Here is a 17,777-nt window from a genome sequence, read left to right on the forward strand (position 1 = left end):
ACCTATCTCAATTCATCCATCCATCCATCCACTCATCTCTCTCTCTATCTCTCTCATCTATCTACCTACCTATCTGCCTATTTACCCGTCTACCTATCTCAATCCATGCATCCATCCACCCACCCACTCATCTATCTGTCTGTATGTCTGTCGGTCTACCTATCTACCTATTTCAATTCATCCATCCATCCACTCATCTCTCTCATCTATCTACCTACCTATTTACCTGTCTACTTATTTCAATCCATGCATGCATGCATCCATCCACCCATGGGGCTTAACTCTCCTGGAAGGGCAGCTGTCTTAAATTGGGGCGGGGGGAGAATCAGCCACACAGAAAGTAACCTCATCCTTCTTGGAGGTTTTCCTTAGGTCCCCAGAGAAGACCAAACAGGGTATGAGCAGGCGTGCGGTTCAACCAGTGCAACAACCGGTTTTCTACTGACCTTCTCCAGCAATCCCTCTGCTGCACAAGTCAGCTGAGCTTGCAAAACAGGATAGAAAGCACAGCATAGAGCCCGGGCAGGCGGGTGGGCCCAACAGCTGATCGTCAGAGCAAACCAAACCAGTTCTCTCCCAGCTGATCCTTAGAACTACCAGTTTGCCTGAACTGGCCTGAACCAGTAGAATCCCACCCCTGGGTATGAGTAGAGATAAGTATATTGCTATGATGGAAATGTCGAAAGAAACTCAAGCACTTATACCTCCGTGTACTCTCTTTGCTGGCTAGAAGTAAGCTTAGCAGCTGTGTCCTCTCACCATAATTATATTTACTGGAGCACCATGCATAATCCAGAAGAAAAAATTCCATAGGAGATCATCTACTTCTCTTGAGTGATGAGAATGTTTCCACTGTTCTTACCAGGCCAAGTCTATGTATATATATATTTCCAAGAATATCTGATTCAAATTATTAGCAGTGCAGGAATTCTCAAAGGTATTTCTTCATATAACTTTCAGCCTGGCTGTATATTTAAAATGTTTCACCCTACAAAGTGAGTCGCAAAAACACTGTAGCCAAAAAATTAAACTGGGCCTTTGTTTTCCTGATAGTTCCGATGAGCAAAAATACTGGCCTGATAGTCCATTTCAACTTCTGATTGTTCGGAAGTGATTCATAAGATATTTAAGGCTCTCTCTACATATCTGGTTGAGTAATGTAGCCTAAATCATTTATCCATGTATATAGGGTTGTCAGCAGATTGATATTTTTGTTTGTGCGTATATACGGATAGAAAGCGAGGGGGTCCTTGGTGCTCTCTGAGCTGGGTTGTTTCCATGCAGATGTTTCATTACCCAACTAGGTAACATCATCAGTGCTGGTGTGTGTGACTTGCTCCCTGTTTATATACAGTAGCTCTGAGCTTAGTTGTTTTTCTTGCAGACGTTTCATTACCTAAATTAGGTGATATCATCAGTGTTGCTGATGCTAGAAAGGAGATAGAAATGAAAAATGTATAACTATACTTCATCCATGAATATTCAATTCTTCTGTGCACTTGTGGAAAAGCATACCAAATGGAAACTGTAGTTAATGTAAATACTTAGCAAACTACTAAGAACTCTATTGTCGAAGCAACACCTGTATATCACTGGAACTCTCCTTGGTCCTGTAGGATGCATTGCTTCTCTCTTATCAGCCATTAAATGAATCTTATCAATATATGCTAAAAAGTGCCTTGCAGTTTCCCAAATGATTTCTTCTGTTTCTTTTTGGGGTGCCTTTTGAATCTCTGTTGTCTTTTAATGGGGTATTTTCATTCTCGAAAGGTGGTAGAAATTAGAGATCTTCTTCCCTCTGCAACTTGCCTAGATTTCTTGATTGGAAGAAGGTTCCCCCAAAACACCCTATCTCCTTACTTCTATTGAAACTTCATGGAAGCCTTGCAAACTGGCAGACTATCTGAGAGATGATTACACAGAGCTGCACACTGACACACATCCTGTATAATCAAAGCCGTGCAAAGCAATCTTGCAACGTTCTGGTGAGAATTTGATCCCCAGAAAACATACTTCATCATTCCACTTTAATGATTTTCCAGCGGGTCACAATCCCCGCCTCCACACATGCGTGCTCACACACAAACACACACACGTGTGTGTCACAAGTCATGCGCCCAAACTCATCTGCAGCGAAGCTAATGATAGCAAGATGTGCTCATAAGCTGGAGATGGGAGCTGTGCATAAAATATTTAACCGTGGGGAAGTTTGAAAAGGGGCTCTTGGTGGCTCATTAGTATAGTTTGATTTGTTGGAGGTGAGCTGAAGGGATGAAAAAGCACCTGAGCTGCATATGAAGCAGGGATTCCAAGCAAGGATGGTGCGTGAGAGAAATTTGAAAGCAGAGGTCAAGATTAATAATGGAACATAGAATTTGGCTTTGCCAGTGTTCCATTAAGCTCAGTAATGTGAACGTTGGTGATAGCAACTGTTCTTGAGTTTTTCTCTCTCTTTCCAGAAGATCTGGGGGTGAAACCTGGATCCTTCTGCCTGTAGATAACAGAAGAACAGAGGGAAGGGACCTTGGAGATCCTCTAGCCCAACCCCCTGCCCAAGCAAGAGAACCTACACTTCTGAACAAGTGGCTGTCCAGTCTCTTTTGAAAAGCTTCCAGTTATGGAGCACGATAGATAGATAGATAGATAGATAGATAGATAGATAGATAGATAGATAGATAGATAGATAGATAGATAGATAGATAGATGGATGGATGGATGGATGGATGGATGGATGGATGGATGGATGGATGGATGGATGGATGGATGGATGGATGGATGGATGGATGGATGGATGGATGGATGGATGGATGGATGGATGGATGGATGGATGGGTGGGTGGGTGGGTGGGTGGGTGGGTGGGTAGATGGATGGATGGATAGATGGATAAATGGATAAATGGATAAATTGATAGATGGATGGATGGATGGATGGATGGATGGATGGATAGATAGATAAATGGATAGACAGACAAATATAGATGATGGATGGACAGACAGACAGACAGACAGACAGATAGGTGATAGATAGATAGATAGATAGATAGATAGATAGATAGATAGATAGATAGATAGATAGATAGATAGATAGATAGATAGATAGATAGATTGTTGTGTTTTAGGGCTGCATATATCCAAATTTGATTGTCATTGTCTTCCCCAGTGTAACATTGGACTTTTTAAGCAGAGGATAAGGACTATCTCAAGAGCATCTTCAGGAAAAAAAATGTATTCTCATCCATTATTTCAATTCAGTGCTATTTGGACCCATATTGGCACCTAACCCTGGCCATGTGGACGTTGCGTCTCATTCAGCTTTATGGCATCCTCCTGCCCAGAAAAAAGGAAAAGAATTATTAGCAGCAAAAATGTCAAAACACCTCCTTACGACAGGCAACCTTTCCCCAATTGCCCATCCACCAACACTGAAGGATGGGATTCATCCCATCCCCATGGTCTCAAGTTGGACATTGACAAGAGGTCTCCTAACAGTGCAGATGGCCAGCTTTCTGCTCAAGGGTATCTCAAGAGCAAATGCCTGGTTACCAGTTCAGTCACAAGGGTTACATTTGTGTTTTCTCTGCCCTCCAATACAAAGGGGGCAGCCTGTGAGTGTGCGTAGTGGGATCAAGTGACATGTCAGGCACTGGGTCAACCTGAAGCAAATGTGCTAGCATCAGATTTGGGGAATCCAAGGATGCAAAGTTGGGATTTGGATCATAGCATCACATTGCATGGTACCATTTTTTGCATCCTTTGAAGAAGAACATATGAATGAAAACTCCTTTTATCAGATATTTGAAGGAAGGGGGAGATATGTAGTTCTTCTTCTTCTCCTTCCTCCTCCTTCTCCTTCCTCCTCCACTCCCCTCCTCCTTCTCCTTCACTCTCTTTCTTTCTTTCTTTCTTTCTTTCTTTCTTTCTTTCTTTCTTTCTTTCTTTCTTTCTTTCTTTCTTTCTTTCTTTCTTTCTTTCTTTCTTTCTTTCTTCTTCCTCCTCCTCCTCTTCCTTCTCCTCCATCTTTCTCTGTCAGAAAGGAGCCCAAAAGTTTAGACTGATATTTTCTCCTCCTCCTCCTCCTCCTCCTCCTCCTCCTCCTCCTCCTCCTCCTCCTCCTCCTCCTCCTCCTCCTCCTCCTCCTCCTCCATGTCTTCCTCCTCCCTCCTCCTTCTCTTCCTTCTCTTCCTCCTCCTCCTCCTTTCCTTCCTCTTCTTCCCCTTCCTCTTCTTCTTCCTCTTCTTCCTCCTCCTCCTCCTAATAGATTTAGTCTTGACCTTAATATTCCCTAGGACAGTCATATAATTTCTAAATAAGAAAGAAATGATTCTCCTCCTCCTTCTCCATGTGTTCCTTCTCATCTTCCTCCTCCTTCTCTTCCCTCTCCCCCTCCTCCTCTCTTTTCTTCATCTTCTTCCCATTCCTCTTCTTCCTCCTCCTCCTAACAGATTTAGTCTTGACCTTAACATACATCTTCCCCAGAACAGTCACATAATTTCCAAATAAGAAAAAAAAAAAAACCTGATTCCACATCTCTTTTCACAATGTCCCAACTAGCCGCCAGGAAAATGTGGCTTGCCACAAAGGTAGAACGAGACTGAAAATGGGGTGGAATTTTTTCATCCGTAGAATAAAGGAAAGAAACATGTGGGGAGCTGAGGGGGGGAGTAGGGTGGAGGAGAGAGAAAATCCACACATGCATCACACGTGTGGATAGCGGAGTTGATTGGAAGGTGTTGTTGTATCCCTGCTACGGAGAAATCCTGCCTCCCTTCAATGGGGAGGAACATCAATATTCAAAACTTAAACCATGCGGTGTTGTCTGGAGAACACCCACTGCTAAAAACTCTGGGGGGAATTATTTCTCCTCCTCCTCGAATCACTTTCAAACTTGGAGTGATTTCCTATTCGCACATGGCTTGATGCTGAAGGAGGGAGGGGGAGGAAAAAGGGGGAGGTGGTCAATTTTTTCCTTCTGGCCATAAACTACACGCAAATCCCCTTGGGTGTCTGGCCCTATATATATAAGCAATGTGTCTGTGTAATTTCAGAGGGAAACTGTGCCTTTAATTTGCTGGCTGGTTGTGTCTCCAAGGCATCCCGTTACAGTGCAAATGAGCTAAGAAGGACCTCGGTTACAGAAACCAACAGAAGGTGGGAGCTTTCACTGCAGTTTCTGTGGCTCTCAAACTCTTCTTGCTTGCTTTCTCGTCTACAAGAGGAGACAACTCGGCTGACTTCAGGAGCAACCAAGAATCCTCACATCCCATGGAGATCTGACCGAGTGAGAAGAGAAAGAAATAATAACGTATCAAAAGGGAAGGAGGTAAGGCTCTTCTTCTTTCTTCCTTTTCCCCTCCACCTCTCCCTCATCCATCCATTCATCCGTCCACCCAACCACTCATCCCACAGCGTGGTGAGTTTTAGGACTGTGGGACGTGGGGATAATATTGTAAAAAAAATGCCTCTTTGGTGGGTGGGTGGGAAGAAGAACAGGAATCATGCATGATGGTGATTCAGGTTTTACATCTTTGATGAGATGTACAAGTCTACATTGGACTAGAAGATTTCCAAAATCCCTTCCAACTCTGTTATACTGTTTTTCTGTCTGGGACAGGCAGAGGCACGATTTACACACACACACACACACTCCGATTGTGTTTGGTTTTGTCATGTTGGATGGGATTAGCCCTCGGTTGTTGGGTTGCTGCTCTAGATGTTTGAACGAGCCACGCAAATTTGTACAGGAAAGCAAGCCGCTAAGAAGTATGCTGATGTTAGAGAGGGGATGATATGAGTCCATCCGGCTGTTCTGACTCAGGTGACTTTCTCTGTTTTTCAGAGAGGTGGGTGGGTGGTGTGTAATCAGAACATGGCTTTTTTTTTTTTTTGCAAAGTTGTGTTTTGGTAGCCTCTTTCCATCCCGGGCTTGGAATGGGTATCAGTTTCAGGATGGAAGAAAAACCTTGCCTTGCAAGCGGAGAGATCAGAAGAGGCAGCTTAACCCATCTCTTTCATTTTCCCTTTTTGTTTTTTCTTTTTCTTTTCAATTAAAACCAGAAAAATGAGTCCTTGGACAGAGTGAAAACACATGCACACACACCCACTCACACACCCCTTCCAAAGCAAAAAATCTAACCAGCACAGAGAACAAATCTTTCAGTCCACTCTTAGCAGTGTGTCGTTCCTGTGCTTTATCTGGCCCCCAACCATGCTTCTCGTTGTTGAATGGTTTATCTGTGGGCTCTGACAAGGCTGGGGAAGATGAGTTGAAGGAAGAAAGAAAGCATTTGGCTCGGCTTCTGAACTCGCCAGACATATGTTTTCTGCTTTCGTGGCAGACGGTGGATTGTGTCTGCAGAACATTTCCATTTTTTTTGTTCAAAAAACTTCTTCAAATGTAACGTTGCACAGTACAGCTTTGCAATGAAAGTGTCCAATATTTTGCAATGAGAGCCTTATCCACTAGGACTTGTTCTTGATTGATGTTTGCTGTCTTCAGTCTTTAATTTAGAATAGAATAGAATAGAATAGAATAGAATAGAATAGAATAGAATAGAATAGAATAGAATAGAATAGAATAGAATAGAATAGAATAGAAATATTGGAGTGAAATAGAATAGAATAGAAGATAGGATAATATAGGAATAGAGTAGAGTGGAGTGGAGTGGAGTGGAGTGGAGTGGAGTGGAGTGGAGTGGAGAGGAGAGGAGAGGAGAGGAGAGGAGAAGAGAAGAGAAGAGAAGAGAAGAGAAGAGAAGAGAAGAGAAGAGAATTCTTTATTGGCCAAGTGTGATTGGACACACAAGGAATTTGTCTTGGTTGCAAATGGTCTCATTGTATATAAAAGAAAAGATACATTCATCAAGAGTCAAGAATCATCAGGTACAACACTTAATAATAGTCATAGGGTACAATAAACAATCAAATCATACTAGGAAACAGTCAGTATAAATCATAAGGATACAAGCGACAAAGTTACAGTCATAACAAAGTTACAGTCATATAATTATATACTTTTTTCATTAAACATGAAACTCAGTCAACTGAACATTCAAAAATGTATCACAAATACCAGGAAACAGTCAAGTGGGAGGGGATGGGAGATAAGGAGTGATGAGAAGATTAATAGTAATAGTAGTGCAGACTTTGTAATAGTTGAAAAGTGTTGAGGGAATTATTTGTTTAGCAGAGTGATGGTGTTCGGGGAAAAACTGTCCTTGTATCTAGTTGTTCTGGTGTGTAGTGTTCTATAGCATCGTTTTGAGGGTATTTAGAATGGATGTCCATGGCTAAACCATTCTGGGTGTCGTCCACTTTGGGAGAGGCCATCTGGTTTTGTCTCTCTAAAGTCGGACAGTTACCTGTTCTTGCAAATATGTCAGGGAATAAGATCGAGAGATTTGGCTTCTTTGCTTTTCAGGGAACCAAAGGAACACTAAGTTCAGAATCTCTATCCTTCTAGAGGTCCCAGCCAATAGTCAAGGCTGATGGGTGTGGTAACCCAACATCTGAAGGATGTTCATCCCAAAGTATACTGCCAAATGTCTATGAAGATCCTCAGGTCATCGTTGTATCAGAAGTGATTACAATGGATGAAACTTCCAGGAAAGGAAGCAAAAGGTCTTTCTTCTTCTTCTTCTTCTTCCTCAAAAAAATCAGTCCAGTTGCCTTTTCAAAAATAAAAATAACTTAATCCAATGTCTGAAGGACTCTCAACATTGATCGCCCTTCTGTTCCATCAGTCCTTCTGATGGAAGAGTTTTGTCTATTAGAATTAGATTAGAAGAAGGTGAGAGGTTAGCTCACCTTGTTCTTACCTGAATCTTCCTGATTGGAAACATGAGGCTTACCTATCTCTATATAATCTGGACAGATAAAACATGTCGCTCTTTTCTTCAATGTTTCCTGAAAATGCCTGAATAAACAATTAAAAAATTATAAAGACACTTAGCTGCATCTCTGTTGAATTTATTTTACTTAGAACTAACTCCAAATAGGAGTAGGCAGGTGAGGATTGGAACTGTCAAGAAACTATATCAAGAAATGTGGAGGGAAATGAGCTTGCTACTTATTTTCTCCTATCCCTCCTTTTTCAACTAAATCCTGTTCTCTCCCTTGAAGACAGTTGCTGGCGTGTCTTCCAAAACCCTTTGTCTGAAGCTGGCAAGAAGTAATTTATTTATGATGTACGCTCAGATCCACTGAATGACTCGGAAAGGTTCTGTTTCAACTAGGGAAAATGCCTCCCTGAATTTCCTACTGTGCAACGAAGGAATTGGGGGAGTTGTCTTGAATTATCTTGTTTCAATATACCCTCGAGATTATTAGCAGTGGCAGAATATAAGCACAGAAAGAAAGCGACTCTTGTATTTCTTAGAAAAGTTGAACAGAAGTATTACATCTGTCATCCATTAAGGTAACCCTAGTTTGACCTCAGCCAAATCATAGGGGAAAGATGTCTAGGCATATATGATCATCAAAACACCGAGTATAGGGATTTTTCTTGTGATCCTCTAGAAACTAGGAGATTAAGAGTTCTAGTTCTTCCTTAAACAAAAGCTAGTTGGGAGACTTGGGGACAGTTTATTCTCTCTTTCAGCCCATTTCATATAGCTGTTGCTGGGAAAATAGGAGAGGGAGTACCGTGTATGCCATCTTGAGTTATACAAAATAAAGGTGGAGTAGAAATCTAATGAACAAATAGTTAGGATCACAGATACATGTGTGACACATTTTGAAGAACTTAGTGGCAAAGTTGAATGAATATGCACATTTGATTAATCCTCCCACATCGGCGTGGGTACAAATTTGCAGAAAATTAAAACATAATGCAGATTAGGATTAATGTCATTGCCCCATCCATGTTTTGGTGGGCACGGACATAAAGCAAACCTAGATGTAGCCCAGGATGCTATAATCTAACAAATACTTTCCTTTTGGACTGGCACTGTGTAGTATTAGGTTGGGTAGGGCTGAAAAAGATCAGTCTAGAACCACAATGAAGAATGCGTGACTCTTCTGACATTTGAGAACTACAACTCCCAGCCTTTCTCCCGAACCTATAAGGAGAAGTTAAACTTCAATAATATTTGGAGGGCATCCAGTGGTCAATCACATCTGGCATACAGAATTTACAGAATTACAAACTGTAATTTACAACTTTTACAACTTAAAAGTTCTTTCCTATACAGTTTTAACTAGCATGGTGGTTAACTAGCTTCCACGAAGTTCTTGGGAAGATTGAAGACTTGGGAGAAAAATTAGAAGAGAAGGCCTAGAAGTTAGAGTCTGATCTTATCAAGAGTTCTGGAGATGAATATGCACAAGGAAGTATAGCCAGAATTAGGACTCACCTGAGAGAAGTGGGTTGATTTTCTTCAGCCCTCTCCTTATAGTCATCAAGATCAAGTAGATTACCATATTTGGAGTGTGGATGGAGTTATTCTTATTTGCCAGGGTTCTGTTTTATTTGTTAGTCAATTTACATTATATAGGTGCCTCCTTGACTCACAGGGCAACCTATCAATGAACAGCAATTGACTCTATCAAAAAATGCAGTCAACAAATAATAGAAATAAAACAAGAAAACATTAGGGTATGACACGCCAGAAATAAATCATTTGAATGGACCAGACCACTCCTTACCTGGGGAAAGAGCCAGATCTTTAATGCCTGTTAAAAGGTAGACAGGGATGGGCCAGCCACATCTCAGGGATGCAGGGCATGTTATTCCAAAGAGCAACAGAGAAAATACACCTCTGGGGTCCTGCCAGATGGCATTGCTTAAGTGATGGCAGCCAAACCCTATCAGATTTTGCTGGACTGGTAGAAATAATTGGAGGTGGACAATCACACAGATTATATAAACCAGTGGTGAGATTCCATTTTTTTTTACTACCGGTTCTGTGGGCGTGGCTTGGTGGGCATGGCTTGGTGGGCGTGGCAGGGGAAGGATATACTGCAAAATCTTCATTCCCTCTCACCCCACTAGCCTGCTTTCCAGCTCCGTTCTCCTGGGCAGGGCAATCAAAGAAGACCCAGCCGATCATCTGGGACTCAATGGGAGGCAGAGAAGAGATGGGGTTAGTAGGGCCAGTCAGAGGTGGGATTGGCCGGTTCTCCCAACTACTCAAAATTTCCGCTACCGGTTCTTCAGAACTGGTCAGAACCAGCTGAATACAAGCTCTGATCTAAACCCATACTATGAAGAATTGCCTATCAAGCGCCATTTAGTATGTCAGCTCCATTGTCTTATAGCCCTTGACAGTAGATTGACTTTGTGGGGTGGATGGAGACACAGGTGGAGTTTTCAGAGGATGGTGGGAACATATGGTGAGTGAGAACCTCCAACTCCACAAGATCTTACCTTGACATGATTTCCCTCTTTCCACTTGGAAATAACACACACCGATTCTGCCTTCCATGGTTGTTCTTGACCTGGGACATCCCAATGGTGCTTTTTTTAAAAAAGGCAACTGGACTTTCTTCGTTTTTCCTTGAAGATGTTTCACTTCTCGACCAAGAAGCTTCCTCAGTTCCGACATGAAGCTTCTTGGACGAGAAGCGAAACGTCCTCAAGGAAAAACAAAGAAAGTCCAGTTCTCTTTTGAAAAAGCACTTTGGGGACAACCATGACCTGGATGATGGAGAATCTCCATGGACATTGACCTGAGACAACCACGTTCCTTTCTGTTTTTGACCTCATTTCCTTCATTAACCATACTGCTAGACAAATGATTTGGGATCATGTTTTGAACTTATCTTGCTTTCATGCCGGGAAATCAAACCCTACTGGGATAGCTTTCTTCTGTTCTTTCTATCATTGGTTAGCCTCCATAGCTTCACTTACTGGAATGTTTCCATCCAGAGGACATTCCTTGGGATTGAATGAAAGCATGGGAGGTGTGCACACCACTGGAATCTGTATTTCCTCTCTCTTTCTACCTTCCAGTCCCCTTGGATCACAACCCCTTTTCAGTCTAGAAGAGGATAGAGGTGGGATAGAAATGTGGGAAGTCAAGAAGGCTGCAGACAGCTAGAGAGGTGGCCATTGAGTCAAAGGCAGGCTGCTCACCATGCTTCTTAATCCCTTAAAGTGAGTTAAAAGATTCAACCTAGCCATGCAAATTCCACATTTCTCTTTCTCTGTCTTCCACTTAAGGAGGGGATTTTCTCTCTCTCTCTCTCTCTCCCTCCCCCTCCCTCTCCCTCTCTCTTTCTCTGTCTCTGTCCATGACTACCTCTTGCAGTTCACAACCCAAGTGGAAAGCACTGTGAATTGAGGATGGGAAGGCTGAGAAGGGTTCAGACAGAGCAAGCAAAGAATCCCGTTAAGTTTCTCTTTAAGTTTTCCCTTGCCAACAGGAGAGACAGAGAGAAAAGAGAGAAAGAGAGAGTGGGGGGAGAAAGAAAGAGGAGAGAGAGAGAGAGAGAGAAGGGAAAGAGGGGAGAGAGAATGAGAAGAGAGAGAGGAGAGAGAGGAGAGAGAGGAGAGAAAGAGAGGAGAGAGAATGAGAAGAGAGAGAGGAGAGAAGAGAGAGAGTGAGAAGAGAAAGACAGAGGATAGAGAGGAGAGAGAGAGAAGTGAAAGAGAGGAGAAAGAGAGAGGAGAAAGAGAGAGAAGGGAAAGAGAGGAGAGAGAGTGAGAGGAGAGAGGGGGAGGGAAGGAAAGACCCTTTTTAATATATTCAAGGAAACTTTCAGTCTGGCTGCTGCATTTTCTTCCTCTCAGACACTCCTTGTACAGGGTGAATTTGTTCCACATGTGGGAAAAATTAAACCTGGGCATCCATCCAAGAAGCAGGGAATCTGACCCCGCTTTCTCAAGTATGATGTAAATAGGGAGCGGGGTGCTCCTTTCCTTGACAAGGGGGTGTCTGTCTGGCTAATAGGAAGTGTTGAGTAGATGCACAAGGAAAACCAACCCCCCCCACCTCCAATTTATTTTGTTAGAAATGGAAGGGAAACTTGATGTACCCTAAGCAGTTATGGAGAGTCCCACCCACCCACCTCATTAAAATTAAAATATACATTCTATTCTGAAGGAACTCCACCTCTTTCTCATGGGAATGTTCCTTCCTTCATTAGAAAACCTTACATTGCTTTTCTTTAAAAAAAAAAAAAAAATTACACAGAGACCCACACAGAATATCCAACTAGGAACAAATTTTTTTAAAAAAATATCCTGTATTCATAGAGTTGACTTTATCCTTGATAAAGCTTCCTAGTATATCCTGATGAAGTTTTGATCTAAAGTTCATCTCAAATCATCTGAATGTAGCCAATTGCTATTAGCAAATATATGTTTGCCAGTTAAGTCAGGTTAGATTGACAGGACACAGTTATGATGGCATTGTTGGCTGCAAGAAAGAAAAAGAAAGAAAGAAAGAAAGAAAGAAAGAAAGAAAGAAAGAAAGAAAGAAAGAAAGAAAGAAAGAAAGAAAGAAAGAAAGAAAGAAAGAAAGAAAGAAAGAAAGAAAGAAAGAAAGAAAGAAAGAGTTAGGGTGGGAGGGAGAGATGAGAGAAGGAGGGGGAGAGAAAGGAAGGAAGGAGGGAAGGAAGGAAGGAAGGAAGGAAGGAAGGAAGGAAGGAAGGAAGGAAGGAAGGAAGGAAGGAAGGAAGGAAGGAAGGAAGAAAGGCAACATTGTAACATGGAAGTGACTGGAATTGTGCCTTTTTTATGAGTTACATTGAACACATTTTGGGGGGAAGGATAAAATCTGTGTGCCTGTAACATCTGGGTCAGGTTTCTTATCACATCATTAGGTCAACGTATAGAAATAACCTTAGACAGTAAGAATGTTGACCCTGGAAATATATGTATTTGACTGTCAAGTGCTAAGCACTGTCACTGTATTTGGTAGGTTGTTTTTTTTTAAATTTTATTTTCACCGCCTATCCTATATCTGTCCCCATCTATGCCTTTGTGAAGCATCTATATGTAACCCAAGCTGCAACTGTAATGCTGCTAAATACTTCTTCAAGGTAGCGTGCAAAACATCAACCAGATGTTCTAGTGCAGGAAAAGCTCTTGTCATTTCACATTCCGGAAAAATCAAGAGTAACGTTTCAGAGAAGGATTGCTTTGCAAATTATTTATTTATTTTTCCTCTGAAAAAGCCCCACTAAATTATTTATGCGTTGAGGGCCGCTAGGTCTACTCACCCGTGCCGTAAAACAGGTCAGATGCTGGGATAAATGCAAACTGTGGATTAGAGAGAGAGAGAGAGAGAGACAAGAGAATTGGGATGGATTTGGTACCTGTTTGACAGTGGACACAAAACAAAAGAGGAATTAAACAGGGGAGCATCTTAGCTCTGGAAGTTGTGGGTGCTCCATCCCTGGACTTATTTAGCCCCACCAAATTATTTGAAAAAGCCCCACCAAATTATTTATGCGTTGAGGGCTGCTAGGTCTAAGCAAATAGTGCTTAGACTTATATACCACTTCGCAGCACTTTACACCCCTTCTCTAAGTGGTTCTACAGAGTCAGTCTCTTGCCCCCAGCAATCTGTGTCCTCGTTTTACCCACCTCGGAAGGATAGAAGGCTGAATCAACCTTGAGCCGGTCAGGATCGAACTGCTTGGCAGTGGGCAGAGTTAGCCAGCAATACTGCATTCTAACCACTGCGCCACCATGGCTTCAATAGATAGATGAGTAGGTGGAGAGATGAATAGATAAACAAAAAGATAGATAGATAGATAGATAGATAGATAGATAGATAGATAGATAGATGATAGATAGATAGATAGATAGATAGATAGATAGATAGATAGATAGATAGATAAAGATAGATAAGTGATAGATGAGAGAGAGAGAGAGAGAGAGAGAGAAGATAGGTAGATAGATAGATAGATAGATAGATAGATAGATAGATAGATAGATAGATAGATAGATAGATAGATAGATAGATAGATTGATAGATGATAGATAGATAGATAGATAGATAGATAGATAGATAGATAGATAGATAGATAGATAGAGGCAGGCAGGCAGGCAGGCAGGCAGGCAGGCAGGCAGATAGATAGAGCAATAGCAATAGCACTTAGACTTCTATACCACTTCACAGTGCTTTCCAGCCCTCTCTAAGTGGTTTTACAGAGTCAGCCTCCTGCCCCCAACAATCTGTGTCCTCATTTTACCCACCTCGGAAGGATGGAAGGCTGAGTCAACCTTGACTTTAAGAAGAGACTTTGTCTGGAATGATATAAGGTCTCCTGCTCTGAATAAGGGGTTGGACTAGAAGACCTCCAAGGTCATTTTCAGCCCTATTATTCTATGTTCGAAGAAAGTGCACTACTGTTACAGTAGAGGTAGAGGTAGTACTCAAGTACAGTACAGTAGAGGTACAGTACTCAACCTACAATTCAGTGACCGTTCGAAGCTACAACGTCACTGAAAAAAGAGACTCATGACCGTCTTTCACACTTACGACCATCGCAGTGTCCCCCGTGGACACATGATCAAAATTCCGATGCTTCCTGTTTATGATGGTTGCAATGTCCCCTTTTGCAACCTTCTGACAAGCAGAGTCAACAGGGGAAGCCAAATTCACTTCACAACCGTGCTACTTGCTTAACAGCCTGCAGTGATTCACTCAATGATGGTGGCAAGGAAGGTTGTAAAAGGGGACAAAACATACTTAGCGAATGTCTCACAATAACCAAAATTGAAGGCTCAATGGTGGTCATAAGTTGAGGAGCAGCAGAGTCCCATTCCTGAAAAATTGTCATTCATTAATTCAATCAATTCATTCAATCATTCACTCATTCAATTCATTCATTCATTCGTTCGATCAATTCATTCAATCAATTCATTCAATTCAATCAATTCATTCAATCAATCAATCAATCAGAATAGAGCTGGAAGGGACCTCAGAGGTCTTCTAGTCCAGCTCCCTGTGAATAGGTGGAGAAAGTTGAAGAACCCCTTAGAAAGATCTTTAGATGTTCAGCCATGGTGTCTTGTCTTCATCATGGCCTGCAGAATGGCTTGTTTTCCTTCCCACTCATTTTTACTCACAACCTTTTTAAAATATGACTCGGCAACACATCCTTTCACTACATTCCTTGGCTGGAGAGAGAGACTCATATCTAGAGTGCTTTTCTGAATCCGTTCCAGCTTGCCAATGGACAAACCGAAAGAGGCAAAAGAAAATAAAATAAAATATTTGATGCTGAGTAAGAACCGAAACGTTAATTCCACAGCCCTGGGGGGACCTGACTTCTGCTGTTGAAGTAGTTGGGTTTTGATCCATAGGTTGGCCCAAAACCTATTTTTTGCATCATCGGATTTCTTAATCTACTCAATCTGGTTCCACAGATGTTAATTGGCAGGGCTTACAAAGTCCCAGCTTGGTTTGGTTCCTTCCAACTTAGTTGTTTTTTCTGCTTCATTTTTAAGAAGAAGGGGGATTCTGAGAGAAGATTGCTAAAAGCATGCACTATACTAGCGCTATAGCGCTTAGACTTATATACAGCTTCACAGTGCTTTGCATCCCCCTCTAAGCGGTGCACAGAGTCAGCATATTGCCCCCAATAATCTGGGATATTCCATTCCTTTCCTTTTTTCTTTCCCTTCTTCCTTTCCTTCCCTTTCCTTTTTTCCTTCCCTTCCCTTCCCTTCTTCCTTTCCTTTCCTTTTCTTCCCTTTCCTTTCCTTCCCTTCCCTTCTTCCTTTCCTTTCCTTCCCTTCTTCCTTCCCTTCCGTTCTTCCTTTCCTTTCCTTCTTTTCCCTTCCCTTCCTTTCTCTTCCCTTCTCTTCTTCCTTTCCTTCCCTTCCTTTCCCTTCCTTTCCCTTCCCTTCTTCCTTTCCTTCCCTTCCTTTCTCTTCCCTTCCCTTCTTCCTTCCCTTCCCTTTCCTTCCCTTTCCTTCCCTTCCCTTCCCTTCTTCCTTTCCTTTCCTTCCCTTCTTCCTTCCCTTCCGTTCTTCCTTTCCTTTCCTTCTTTTCCCTTCCCTTCCTTTCTCTTCCCTTCCCTTCTTCCTTCCTTCCTTCCCTTCCTTTCCCTTCCCTTCTTCCTTTCCTTCCCTTCCTTTCTCTTCCCTTCCCTTTTTCCTTTCCTTTCCTTTCCTTCCCTTCTCTTCCTTTCCCTTCTTCCTTCCCTTCCTTCCCTTCCTCCTCTTTCTGAGAGATACCTCTTAGATAAAGTTTACCCCTGATCTGTTTCTCTCATTTTGTGGGATAGAAAGGAAATAAATCCTTTCCGTTTCTCCACCAAATGGCTGACTTTCCATTCCTCCTTTAAAAGGAAGGTAAGAGCTTGATTTCACAAGCTCTGACAGAAGTAGGTCAGTCAGCCATCAAACTGTGAGGCCTGAGGGAAGCATTAACATGAAGCCATTTAGGAAACATCTCGGTGGCCTCATGATAGCTGGGAAATTTAGTTCTCCTTCAAATTTTAAATATGTTAGGAGCAAGAAACAGGAGGTTGCGGTAGTGATGGGGATTATTTAGCCAGAGGAAAAAAATTCTCTTCAGGATAAATTTATTTAGACCTTTTGAAGACCTATAAGAGGGCAAGCAGTACATTTCATGCAGTAGCTATCTTTAAAAAAAATAAAATCATTTCTGGTGCCAGATGATTCCTTGGGGAGGAATAGACTAATTTATAACCGCTCTCCTCAACTCTATTTTGCATTGAATACTGGACAGTACAATGCCATTTCCTTGTTGAACACTTCTAAATGAATACCAAAATGTGTTAATTATTCTCTTGAGTTGCAATTAAGTGAAGGAGGATTTCACTGCCTGGGAACTTTGCCAAAAGATCCTTCACTTAAGTTATTTTTTCAGAGGAAACCAGAATGTAGAACGAGGGTGGATTTCCATGAGCAGCAGAAACACCGATCGAGGTTCGAGAATGAATCCACCAGGCCTAGTGACAGATGGAAACCAGGAAGCTGGAGAAAAGAGATGATGCTAAACCAGTCGGATAGCCAGTTGTAATGAAGGCAAAAAGATGGTGTTTTATATGAAATGCCCTCCTTTCCAATTATAAGCTGAACCGATATTGTCCATATTACCACTTCGGTCCCCTAGTTTTTATTTATTTGTAGGTTAATAACGATGAGCAAATAGATTAATGTTATGTTTGGGGACTTCTCCTCCTTCTCTATTTTCTCCTTCTCCTTGTTGTCTATCTTTTCCTTCTCTTCCTTCTCTTTCTTTTAATGCTTTGTGCAAATCTAGCTTGTTTGATTAATTTATGATTTAGTGCTAAGCAAGGCGGGGTTGTGCAACTTGTTTCTGTGTGCCTGTGATACAGTTAACTTATCTATCATCTCCTTCTCCTCTTCCTCATTGTCCATCTTCTCTTCCTTCCCCTTCCCCTTCTCCTTTTCTTCCTTCTCCTTTTCTTCATTACCTTCCCCTTCCCCTTCTCCCTCCTTTCTTCCTTCTCCTCATTCTATCTCCCTCTTTTCTTCATTGACTATCTTCTTCTCCTTCTCCTTTTCTTTTTCTTCCTTCTCCTCATTGTCTATCTTCTCCTTCCCCTCTTCTTCCTTCTCCTTCTCCTCATTGACTATCTTCTTCTCCTTCTCCTTTTCTTTTTCTTCCTTCTCCTCATTGTCTGTCTTCCCCTTCCCTCTCTTTCCCTCTTCTTCCTTCTCCTTCTCCTCATTGTCTACTATGTTCTCCTTCCCTTCTTCTTCTTCCTTCTCCTTCTCCTCATTGCCTATCTTCTCCTCCTTCTCTTTTTCTTTTTCTTCCTTCTCCTCATTGTCTACCTTCCCTTCTCTTTTCCCTCTTCTTCCTTCTCCTTCTCCTCATTCTATCTTCC

General features: G+C 41.9%; 1 protein-coding gene across 5 annotated transcripts in view; it reads left to right on the forward strand.

The window, feature by feature from the left end:
• Positions 1-5,042: 5,042 nt before the first annotated feature.
• TNC (tenascin C) overlaps positions 5,043-17,777 on the forward strand; it is a 55,228-nt gene continuing 42,493 nt past the window's right edge. For all 5 annotated transcript variants that reach the window (XM_026686542.2, XM_087944160.1, XM_087944161.1 and 2 more), the window contains exon 1: positions 5,043-5,319. The gene's annotated coding sequence lies outside the window, so the exon portion shown is untranslated. The remainder of the gene's footprint in view (positions 5,320-17,777) is intronic.

The sequence above is a fragment of the Notechis scutatus genome, chromosome 15 (genome assembly GCF_049901735.1).
Source record: "Notechis scutatus isolate UNSWTSFEM ecotype Mainland chromosome 15, rNotScu1.2, whole genome shotgun sequence".
In the NCBI taxonomy this organism is placed as follows: Eukaryota; Metazoa; Chordata; class Lepidosauria; order Squamata; family Elapidae; genus Notechis; species Notechis scutatus.